Raw genomic sequence first — 11,153 nt, 5'->3', positions numbered from 1 at the left:
AAAGATGGCAAGATAAGCAAGCAAAGAAAGTTGAGAACAAGAGAAAGTTTCTTTAGCAACAAGGAAGATTGAGGTGCACTCTCAGAAGAGGATAGCAACCTCAGGACCCCTACATTCAAAGCTTCCAAGAAAAATATGAATAGGTCTCAGGCCATGGAAGCACTTTTTAAGAGAAAGTAGGAGAGATGGAAGGAAGATTTAGAGAGGTGGAGGAAAGAATGGAAAGAGAAATGAGAGAAATGCAGGAGAACTATGAGAAAAAAAGTCAACAGCTTGAAAAGCCAAATGGAAAAGGAGATAAAAAAGCTATCTGATGAAAATTATTGCCTGAGAACTAGAATTGAACAAATGGAAGCTAGTGACTTTATGAGAAACTGAGACGCAGTAAAGCAAATCCAAATGAATAAAAAATAGAGGGCAATATGAAATATCTCCTTGTAAAAACAGCTGACCTGGAAAATAGATTCAGGAGAGATCATTTGAAAGTCATTGGACTACCTAAAAACCATGACCAAAATAAGAGTTTAGACAGCATCTTCCAAGAGATTGTCAGGGAACATTGCCCTGATATTCTAGAAGCAGAAGGCAAAATAGAAATTGAAAGAATCCACCAATCACCTCCTGAAAGAGATCCCAAAAGGAAAACCTCCAGGAATGTTAAAGCCAAATTCCAGAGCTCCCAGGTCAAGGAGAAAACATTGCAAGCAGCTAGAAAAAAGGAATTCAAATACTGTGGAGCTCCAATAAGGATAAAACAAGATCTAGCAGCATCTATGTTAAAGGACCGGAGGGCATGGAATATGATATTCCAGAGGGCAAAGGAACTGGGAATACAGCCAAGAATCACCTACCCAGAAAAATTAAATAGGGACTTCAATGAAAAAGAGGACTTTCAGGCATTTGTGATAAAAAGACCTGAACTGAATAGAAAATTTGACTTTCAAATACAAGACCCTGGAGAAGCATAAAAAGGTAAACAGGAAAAAGAAATCATGAGGGATATTAAAAGATTAAACTGCTTACATTTAAGAAATTCACATAGGACACAGGTCTGAACTGAATATGAAGGAATGATATCTGTAAAGCATTTATGTTTTGTTCCTTGTGGGGCAAACAGGGTGGGCTGTCTTATATCTGGGGCTGGATTTGGGCTAGGGGCCTCCTGGGTCCAGGGCTGATGCTTTGTCTACTGTGCCACCTAGCTAACCCATGATGATATCTTTAAAATAGGGTTGAGGGGTAGGAGGAATAGACTGGGAGGGGGGAAGGGGAGAGGTGGACTGGGGAGAAGTAGTTCACATGAAGGAAACAAGAAAACAGCTTATGGAGGGAAGGGAAAGAGGGAGAAGGAGTGGGGGAATGAGTGAACCTTACTATCATCAGAAGTGACTCAAAGAGGGAATAATATATATACCCAAGTGCATATAGTAATATATTTTTGCCCTGAGGGAAAGTGGAAGCAGAGGGAGATAAGGGGGGAGGGGAAGGAGGGAAGGGCAGATTGGAGTAGAAAGCAGTAAAAAGCAAAACACTTTCAAGGAAGGTGAAGATGTTCTGCATAATTGCACACATATGACACATTGAATTGCTTGATTTTATAGGGAGGGTTGAGGAGGGAGGTAGGAAGAAAAATTTAGAAAATTAGCTCAAAGACTTTAATCTCATCAGAGTGGGCTCAAGGAGGGAATAACATTCACACCCAATTGGGAGGAATAATCTATTTAACCCTACAGGAAAGTAGGAGGGGAAAAGGATAAGGAGGGAAGGGTGAAAGAAGGAAGGGCAGAGCAGGGGAGGGTGCAGTCAGAAGTAAAACACTTTTGAGGAGGAACAGGGTAAAAGAAGATAGAAAATAGAGTAAATATAGGAATGGAATAGGATGAAGGGAAATAGTTATGATGATTGACTAAATGTATGGTATATACTTTGCTGGGCTATTGTGAAGAAAATTCTTAGTCAAGTTTAAGGTACTATATAAAAGTTATGATGAACAGGATGCTATCAGAAAATCCTGGAAAGACCTACATGAACTAAAGCATAGTGAAATGTACTGTATACAAGATAACAGCAATAGTGTAAGATGTAAGTGTAAGATGATCTGCTGGGAAGCATGTGGTTATTTTCAGCAAGGCAATGATCCAATATAACCTTGAAGGACTTATGAAAAAAATTGCAAACCATCTACAGAGAAAGAACTGATGGTATCTGAAAACATATTGAAACATATTTAAAAATTTTTTTTCTCTGACAATTTCTTAATCTGAAGTTTTTGTTTTTTTAACTGTTTTCTCTCATAAACTAGCTAATGTAGGGACATTTTCCATGGCTACTCATGTAACTTATATTGAGTTTCTTGAGTTCTTGGGGCTTGGGGGTCAGAAGGGAGGGAGGAAGAGAAGTTGGAACGCAAAGTTTTAAAAAATTGATGTCGAAAAGTGGTTTTACATATATTTTGGAAAATAAAATTCTAAAAAAAGAAACAATGGTAAATTAAGCCTTTAAACAGATTCTGGAGCTACAAAGTCTGCAAAAAAAATGAAGTGAAACAATCTTCCAGCTTAAGATAACCTAGAAGATCTTCAGGAAAGGTCTGTTTCATTTGGGTAAAAGGGAAGCACAGCTCAGTGAAGAGGGTGTCTGGGCAAGCCAGCAAAGGCTCATAGCCACAGCACAGATCAATAGCTGAGGACCTGAGGTCCTAGCTCAGCAAGTTAGTGGCACAGCAGGCCAGTTGTGAGGCCTCCAGCCCCAATGCAGAAGGCAATCTGCCAGCTGGGGTATCTGCTACCCAATAGACCCAACTAGACTGGGCCACTCCAATGCAATGAGGAAGCTGCAAGCTACTGAGCACCAGAGCAGAAAGCCAGTGACTGGGCCCCTGACACCCAGCAGAAGTTTGGGACAGTGCACACTGTACCCAAGGAGCAGAGCTCAACTTTTAAAAGCACAAGAGAGGTTAAAATATGAATAAGAAACAGAAAAGAACCCCCACCATTGAAAATACAATGGGGGGCAGCTAGATGGCACAATGGATAAAGCACTGGCCCTGGATTCAGGAGGACCTGAGTTCAAATCCAGCCTCAGACCCTTGGCACTTACTAGCTGTGTGACCCTGGGCAAGTCACTTAACCCTCATTGTCCTGCCAAAAAAGAAAAAGAAAAAAGAAAAAAAGAAAATACAGTGATGACAAGGGGGATCAAAACATAAACTTAGAGAACAACAATGATAAAATGTCTACAATGTAAAGCTTTAAAGAATAATAAGAATTGGTCTCAACACTAAAAAGCCCTCTTGGAAGAGCTCACAAATGATTTTATAAACCAAATAAGAGAGGTAGAAGAAAAATTGGGAAAAGAAATTAAAGTTATGCAAGAGAAAGTCAATAGCTTGGAAAAGGAAAATAACATCTTAAAAATACAATTGGACAAATGGAAAAGGAGGTACAAAAGCTGATTGAGGAAAAGAATTTCTTAAAAATCAGAATTGAGTCGATGGAACCTAATAACTCAAGTAGACAACAGGAAGAAATAAAGCAGAATCATAAGTATATAAAAGTAGAAGAAAACATAAAATACCTCTTCAGAAAAACAACAGATCTGGAAAATAGGTCCAGGAAGGACAACATAAGGATAATTGTACTACTTGAGGACCATGATAAAAAAAAAAAGAGCCTAGACAAGATATTTCATGACATTAACAAGGAGAACTGCCCCAACATCTCAGAACCAAAGGAAAAATTAGTCATTGAAAGAATCCACCAATCACCTCCTGAAAGAAACCTCAAAAGGAAAAGTCCAAGGAATATTGTGGCCAAATTCAAGAATTATCCAGTAAAGGAGAAAATACTGCAAGCAGCCAGAAAGAAACAATTTGAATATCAAGGAATGACAATCAAAATTACATAGGACCTGGCAGCTTCAACATTAAAGGAGTGGAGGGCTTAGGAAATGATATTCCAAAGGAATATCAAAGAAACTGGGATTACAACCCAAAATGTACTACCCAGCAAAATTAATCATAAATTTTCAGGGGAAAAGATGGGCATTCAATGAAATAGGAGACTTCAGAACTTTCCTAATGAAAAGCCCAGAACTGAACAAAAAATTCAGTCTATAAATACAAGACTCAAGAAACACACGAAAAGGTAAAAAGGGGGGGGGGGAACAAAACATGTTACTCAATAAGGTTAAAATGTTTATATCCCTACAGGGGAAGAAGATACTTGTAACTCTTGAGAACTGTATCTTTATTAAGGCAGATAGGAAGAGTACACACAGGCAGAAACTGTGGGTATAAATTGATTCTGATGTGATGATATTTTTTTAAAGCCTTAAGTGGTAACAAAAAGTATTATACTGGGGAGAAGAGAAAAGGGAAGGCAAAATGGGGTAGATAACATCACATGAAGAGGCACAAAAGACCTATTACAATAGAGGGAAAGAAGGGAGGGGTGAGCATTGTTTTGACCTTACTCTAATCTGATTTGGCTCAAATAGGGAATAACAAATACACTTAGTTGGATATAGAATTTTATCTTACCCTATTGGGAAGTAAAAGGGGAAAGGGAAAAGAAAAGAGTGGGGTACTAATAGAAGGTAGGGTAAAAGTAGGAGGTGAAAGGGGAAAGGACAAAAAGGAGGTGGGAATGATAGAAGGGAGGACAAAACTAGGAGTTGAAAGGGGAAAGGGCAAAAGGGAGTTTGGGCTGATAGAAGGGAGGGTAGACTGAGGGAGGTGGTGACCAGAAACAAGACACTAGTGAGAAGGGACAAGGGGAAAAGAAAAAGAAAAGTACAAGCAAGGAGGAAAAATAGGATGCTGGGAAATACACAGTTAGTAATCATAATTGTGAATGTGAATGGCATGAACTCCCCTATAAAACAGAAGCAGATAGCAGAGTAGATTAAAAACCAGAATCTTCCAATATGTTGTTTACAAGAAACCAAAATAAAGTCAAAATGGGTACATAATCTAGACATAAATGGTGATACCATAGGCAAATAGAAAAGGAAAGAATAGTTTACCTGTCAGGTCTATGGTGAGAAGAATTTATGACCAAAAATGAGGTGGAGAACATTATGAAATGCAGCGTGGGGTCACAACCCACTGTTTAAAAAGTTTTGTACTATGCCAACAAGTTTCTTCTACTTACTATTGCCTTATTTATCTTGGGTATAATTAACCATTTTTGTTTTGCCCTTTCTAGTCCATGAATTACTTTACCTGACAGAGAAAACAAGTATTAAAAAGAGCTAAGCAGTTTTGCTTTTTCTCCATCATTGGTTATCATCATCTGAGCCACATCTAACCATGAAAAATTATTGTATATCTCCAATTATTTGTCTAGTTTGTTTTTATTTCTGTATATTGTTTTCCTTTTGAGTTTGATGTATTTCTACATCAAATTCTTCAGTGGTGTGAGTATTTAATCTTTTGATGTCCTTTGCTTTCCTGATCAGCCTCAGCTCATTTGACACTATTCTTTTAGAACTGTGTCTTGCTTTTATATTTAACCTCTGTCTTCTGTCCTACTTCCATTTTCTATACAGGTCTTTTTTAATATGTAAATTGGTTGATGAATTCCCTATACCTGCATATCAATTTTTTTTAATAAAGTATTTTATTTTTTTCCCCGGTACATGTAAGGATAGTTCTCAACTTTTGTTTATACAAGCTTTCCAATTTCAGATTTTTCTCCCTCCCTCCCCTCCCTCCCCCCTCCCCCAGACAGCAGGTAATCTGATATAGGTTATATATATATACTGCATATCAATTTTTATACAATTTCCCCTTTCTCTTCTCATGAGATAGATTTCTTTGTATTTTTGGAATTTCATTGTTGAGGATTTTCTTTTCTTTTCTTTTTTTTACAAGTATAAACAAGAAAAACTTTATTCTTATTGTTTTGGGATACCTTTTTTTTTTTTTTGCAGGGCAATGGGGGTTAAGTGACTTGCCCGAGGTCACACAGTTAATGAGTGTCAAGTGTCTGAGTCTGGATTTGAACTCAGGTCCTCCTGACTCCAAGGCCAGTGCTTTATCCACTGAGCCACCTAGCTGCCCCCTATTCTTATTGTTTTTAATAGTCATACATCACTTTATTGACCATTTCAACATAGAGTTCAGATAAATAGAAAGTCATTTTTAGTATCACTTTCAGTCACTTGCACTGAGAGTTTCCTTTAGTAATTAGCATCACTGACAGCATTTTGCTGGTTACTAATGGGGCAAATAATGTGTGATCCAATAATGAGTGATCTAACAAAGATACTTTCTTCATTAGGAATGCCAAAAGAGAAGAAAGGGTGAAAAGGCCCTTCAAACTCCATGTCTGAGGGATTGTAGATAAGGGCTGTGACATCATAAAATGTGATATGTCCCTTTTCATAATCAAGAAAAATGCCCACTTTGAGTATAGGCTGGCACAAATAAAAGCCTTTATGGAAATTCCAGAGGAAGAAATTATTTCCAGATGTGAAGCCAACTAGGGCCATTATATCCTCAGATGAGAAGGAGAGTCTCCCATTCCTGCTGACTGAATCTTTAGAGATGCTCACTTCCCACTCTATCTTGACTCCTACCTCCACTTCCCAATAGTGTTTGTCTGGGCCCCCAAAACAATAAGAGCATAGTCAAATCTTTCTTTGTTGTCAGGCAGGTCCTGAGGGACATTTCCATATTGGACACTCTTCAAATCCTCAGACAGAATGAGATAAAGATTAGCTGATTCAGGATCAAGAGTTAAATCTCTCTGGAAACTCTTAAAGCAGGGGAAGAAATCTGTTTCTTGAAGTAACAGCTCCTCATTCCTTTCCAAAGTGCCTTTATATTCTGAAGCAGTTCTAGGGCACCTTGCCCAAATTCTTTTCTACTTCTTTTTTTTAATAGAATTTTATTTTCCAAATATATGTAAAAAACAAATTTTAACATTATTTTTTTTTAACTTTGTGTTCCATCTTCTCTTCCTCCCTCCAGAAGAACTCAAGCAATTCAAAATAAGTTATAGATGAGTAGTCATGGAAAAATTCCCATATTAGCTAGTTGTGAGAGAAAACAGTAAAAAAAAAAACACCTCAAAACTTCAGATTAAGGAATTGTCAAAGAGGAAAAGAAAAAAAATTTTTTAATGTGTTTCCATCTGTTTTCAGATACTATCAGTTCTGGGGGCAGCTAGGTGGCACAGTGGATAAAGCACTGGCCCTGGATTCAGGAGGACCTGAGTTCAAATCCAGCCTCAGACACTTGACACTAGCTGTGCGATCCTGGGCAAGTCACTTAACCCTCATTGCCCACCCCCCCAAAAAAGAAAGATAGACAGATACTATCAGTTCTTTCTCTGCAGATGGGCTGCAATCTTCATAAGTCCTTCAGGGTTATATTGGATCATTGCCTTGCTGAAAACAACCACATGCTTCCCAGTAGATCATCCCTTACTGTTGCTGTTATTTTGTATACAGTACATTTCACTCTGTTTCAGTTCATGTAGGTTTTTTCCAGGTTTTTCTGATAGTATCCTGTTCATCATAACCTGTATATAGTACTTTAAGCTTGATAGAGAATTTTCTTCATAAAAGCCCAGCAAAGTAGGTACCATACATTTTGCCATTATAATAAATCATCATAACTATTTCCCTCCATCCCACTCCCTTCCCATGACATTTACTCTATCTTCTTTTTACCTATTCCTCCTCAAAAGTGTTTTACTTCTGGGGGCAGCTAGGTGGCGCAGTGAATAGAGCACTGGCCCTGGAGTCAGGAGGACCTGAGTTCAAATCTGGCCTCGGACACTTAACACTTACTAGCTGTGTGACCTTAGGCAAGTCACTTAACCTCAATTGCCTCACACACATACACAAAAAAGAAAAAGCGTTTTACTTCTGGGGCAGCTAGGTGACCCAGTGGACAAAGCACTGGCCCTGGACTCAGGAGGACCCGAGCTCAACTCCAGCCTCAGACACCTGACACCCACCAGCTGTGTGACTCTGGGCAAGTCACTCAACCCTCATTGCCCCGCAAAAAAAAAAAAAAAGTGTTTTACTTCTGACTATCCTCTCCCCTGCTCTGTACTCCCTTTTTTCACCCTTCCTTCCTTATCCTCCTCCCCTCCTACTTTCCCTCGGGGTTAAATAGATTACTCCTCCCAATTGGGTATGAATGCTATTCCCTTCATGAGCCCATTCCAATGAAATCAAGGTCCCTGAGCTAATTCTGTGTTCTAAATTTTTCTTTTTCCCTCCCTCCTGTTGAGGATTTTCTATCCCTTTTGAGCTGGCTTCCCCTTTAGAATTTTAGTCAATAGGATCCTATCATTTCTTTGAACCTTTTGAAATATACTCAGTATAATGAGTAAAATAAGTAAAATGAGTTCCCCTATCAAAGTCAATGTGTATAAGAGGACCAAGCTTAGGCACAATTTCTTTTCTAAAGATCTTAGCACAAATGCTGCTGTGGATTTAGAACCAGGGAAGTCAACTGAGTAAGTTGATCAACAATGACAAGAGAAACCATATAGTGGCCAGCTTTAGTCATATATATAAAATCAATTTCTAAATGCTCAAATGGGCTATAAGCTAAAGGGTGATCACCAAAAGTTGTGGCTTGAAAACCTTGTTGGTTGAATGCTTAATAAGTTGGACAAGCAGCACAGATTCAAACTGCAACCTGGTGATGCCTGGGGCAACCCATACCTTCTTTTTTTTTTTTTTAAACCCATACCTTCTTAATTGTATCTTCTATTCCCTGTGTGCCAAAGTGACCCCCGTTATGAACAAAAAGACATGCTTAGTGATAGAAACTTCAGAGAAGTGGCTTACCTTCTGCAGTCACCCAGATCCCAAAGATCTGTTTTGCCTTATACTGGTGTTTCTACTTTTTTATCTCAGCATCATTATAGATGAGAGTAGGTGAAGAGAAAAGATAAAACACATGTTTAGGGCCTTCTAAAGCAGTCAAGTAAGTGGCAGCATCAGCATGGCTATTTCCTCTCGAACAGGATCAGTTCCTTTGGTGTGGGCAGGTCAATGAATGATGGCTAGTGAGTTTAGAAGTGGCAAGGCACATAAAAATTCCTCGATGTAATAAGCATTAGCAATGACCTTGCCAGCAAATGTCAGAACTCCCCTTTTTAAAATTTTTTAAAACTAAAAGTATTTTATTATTTTCCAGTTAAATGTAAGGATAGTTTTCAACATTTGTTTTCATAGGATTTTTCATTCCTAATTTTTCTCCCACCCCCCCTTCCCTCCCTCCTCCTTAAGACAGAAAGCAATCTGATATAGGTTATATATGTGCAATCACATTAAACATATTTCTGCATTAGTCATCTTATGAAAGAAGAATCAGAGCACAAGGGAAAAATCTCAAAAAAGAAGGAAAAAACAGCTCAAAAGTAGAAACAGTATGGTTCAATCTGCATTCATAATGCACAGTTCTTTTTTCTGGATGTTGAGAACATTTTTTATCATGAGTTCTTTGAAATTATTTTGGATCATTGCACTTCTGAGAAGAGCCAATTCTATCATCATTTTTCATCACACAATATTGCTGTTACTGTGTACAATGTTCTCCTGGTTCTGCTCCTCTCAGTCGGCATCAGTTCATGTAAGTCCTTCCAGGTTTCTCTGAACTCCCCCTGCTCATAGTTTCTTTTATATATACACACACACACACACACACACACACACACACACACATACACACACACACATATATATACACACATATACATATATACACATATATACATTTATACATATATACATACATACATATATAGGATTTTTTTTGTTTTTTGTTTTTTTAATTTTTAAATTTTTTTTCTGCTCATCGTTTCTTACAGCACAATAGTGTTCCATTATATTCATATACCACAACTTGTTCAACCATTCCCCAAATGATGGGCATTCCCTTGATTTCCAGTTCTTTGCCACCACAAAGAGAGCTGCTATAAATATTTTTTTACATGTGGATCCTTTTCCCTCCTCTATGATCTCTTTGGGATATAGACCTAGCAGTGGTACCACTGGGTCAAAGGGTATGAACAGTCTCATAGCACTTTGGGCATAGTTCCAAATTGCTCTCCAGAATAGTTGGATCACAGAACTCCCCTTTTAAACCACAGCATCCAGATAGCATGGCAGACTCCAAAAGCATAGCAGGAATCAGTATAAATCTGTGTACTTTGTCCTTCAACAAGGCAGTACACTTGAGTAAGTGTGATAAATTTAGCAACCTGGGTGCTAAGGTTAGATGGCAAAGAGGCAGCCCAGACAGTATCATACTCCCACTTTAGGCTTCCAGCAGGAATTTAGGTTAAAAAAAATGGAAAAGGGGCGGCTAGGTGGCACAGTGGATAGAGCACCGGCCCTGGAGTCAGGAGGACCTGAGTTCAAATCCGGCCTCAGACACTTAACACTTACTAGCTGTGTGACCCTGGGCAAGTCACTTAAACCCAATTGCCTCACTAAAAAAAAAAAATGGAAAAAACTCTTCAAGATACTTTTTCTCTGTCATTTCAGTCTTAGCCATGCTGAGATTACAGAAACACAGTCAGATAATCAAAGAAAGGAAAACTTTTTTCTGGTTTGGAGGAATTTGTAGCATTATAAACAAATTAGAGATTCCAAATTATAGTAACTGCTAAAAACATCTTAGTAGATTTCGGAGGTTTGGAAATGAAGAAGATTGGAGATTGGGCAGCTAGGTGGCACAATGGATAAAGCATCAGCCCTGGATTCAGGAGGACCTGAGTTCAAATACAGCCTCAGACAATTGACACTTACTAGCTGTGTGACCTTGGGCAAGTCACTTAACCCTCATAGCCCCACCAAAAAAAAAGAAAAAGAAAAAAATATTGGAGATTAGTCATTAAGAAGTTTGGAGATTATTTATTTTAAGATTGCAGAGGGATACTCCTGGGATTTTGGTTAAATCCAGGAATTCACCTCCTTTTCTCTGCCCTATCTGATAAAGCACTTAGCAGAAACAACATATGCTGAAATATCTTAGTGAGTTTTGGGGTACCACTATGTAGAATTTGTTTTAAGGGTAAATGAGAATTAAATTTTGTAAAAGGTTTAGAGGTAAATAGCACTTAGAGCACTTTTCTCCACAAAGATTGATACACCTATTGTTTTAGTGTAATGAAGGAAGG

Source organism: Dromiciops gliroides, chromosome 3 (genome assembly GCF_019393635.1).
Source record: "Dromiciops gliroides isolate mDroGli1 chromosome 3, mDroGli1.pri, whole genome shotgun sequence".
Taxonomy (NCBI): Eukaryota; Metazoa; Chordata; class Mammalia; order Microbiotheria; family Microbiotheriidae; genus Dromiciops; species Dromiciops gliroides.
The sequence above is the reverse complement of the archived record's forward strand: the minus strand, read 5'-3'. Positions refer to the sequence as shown.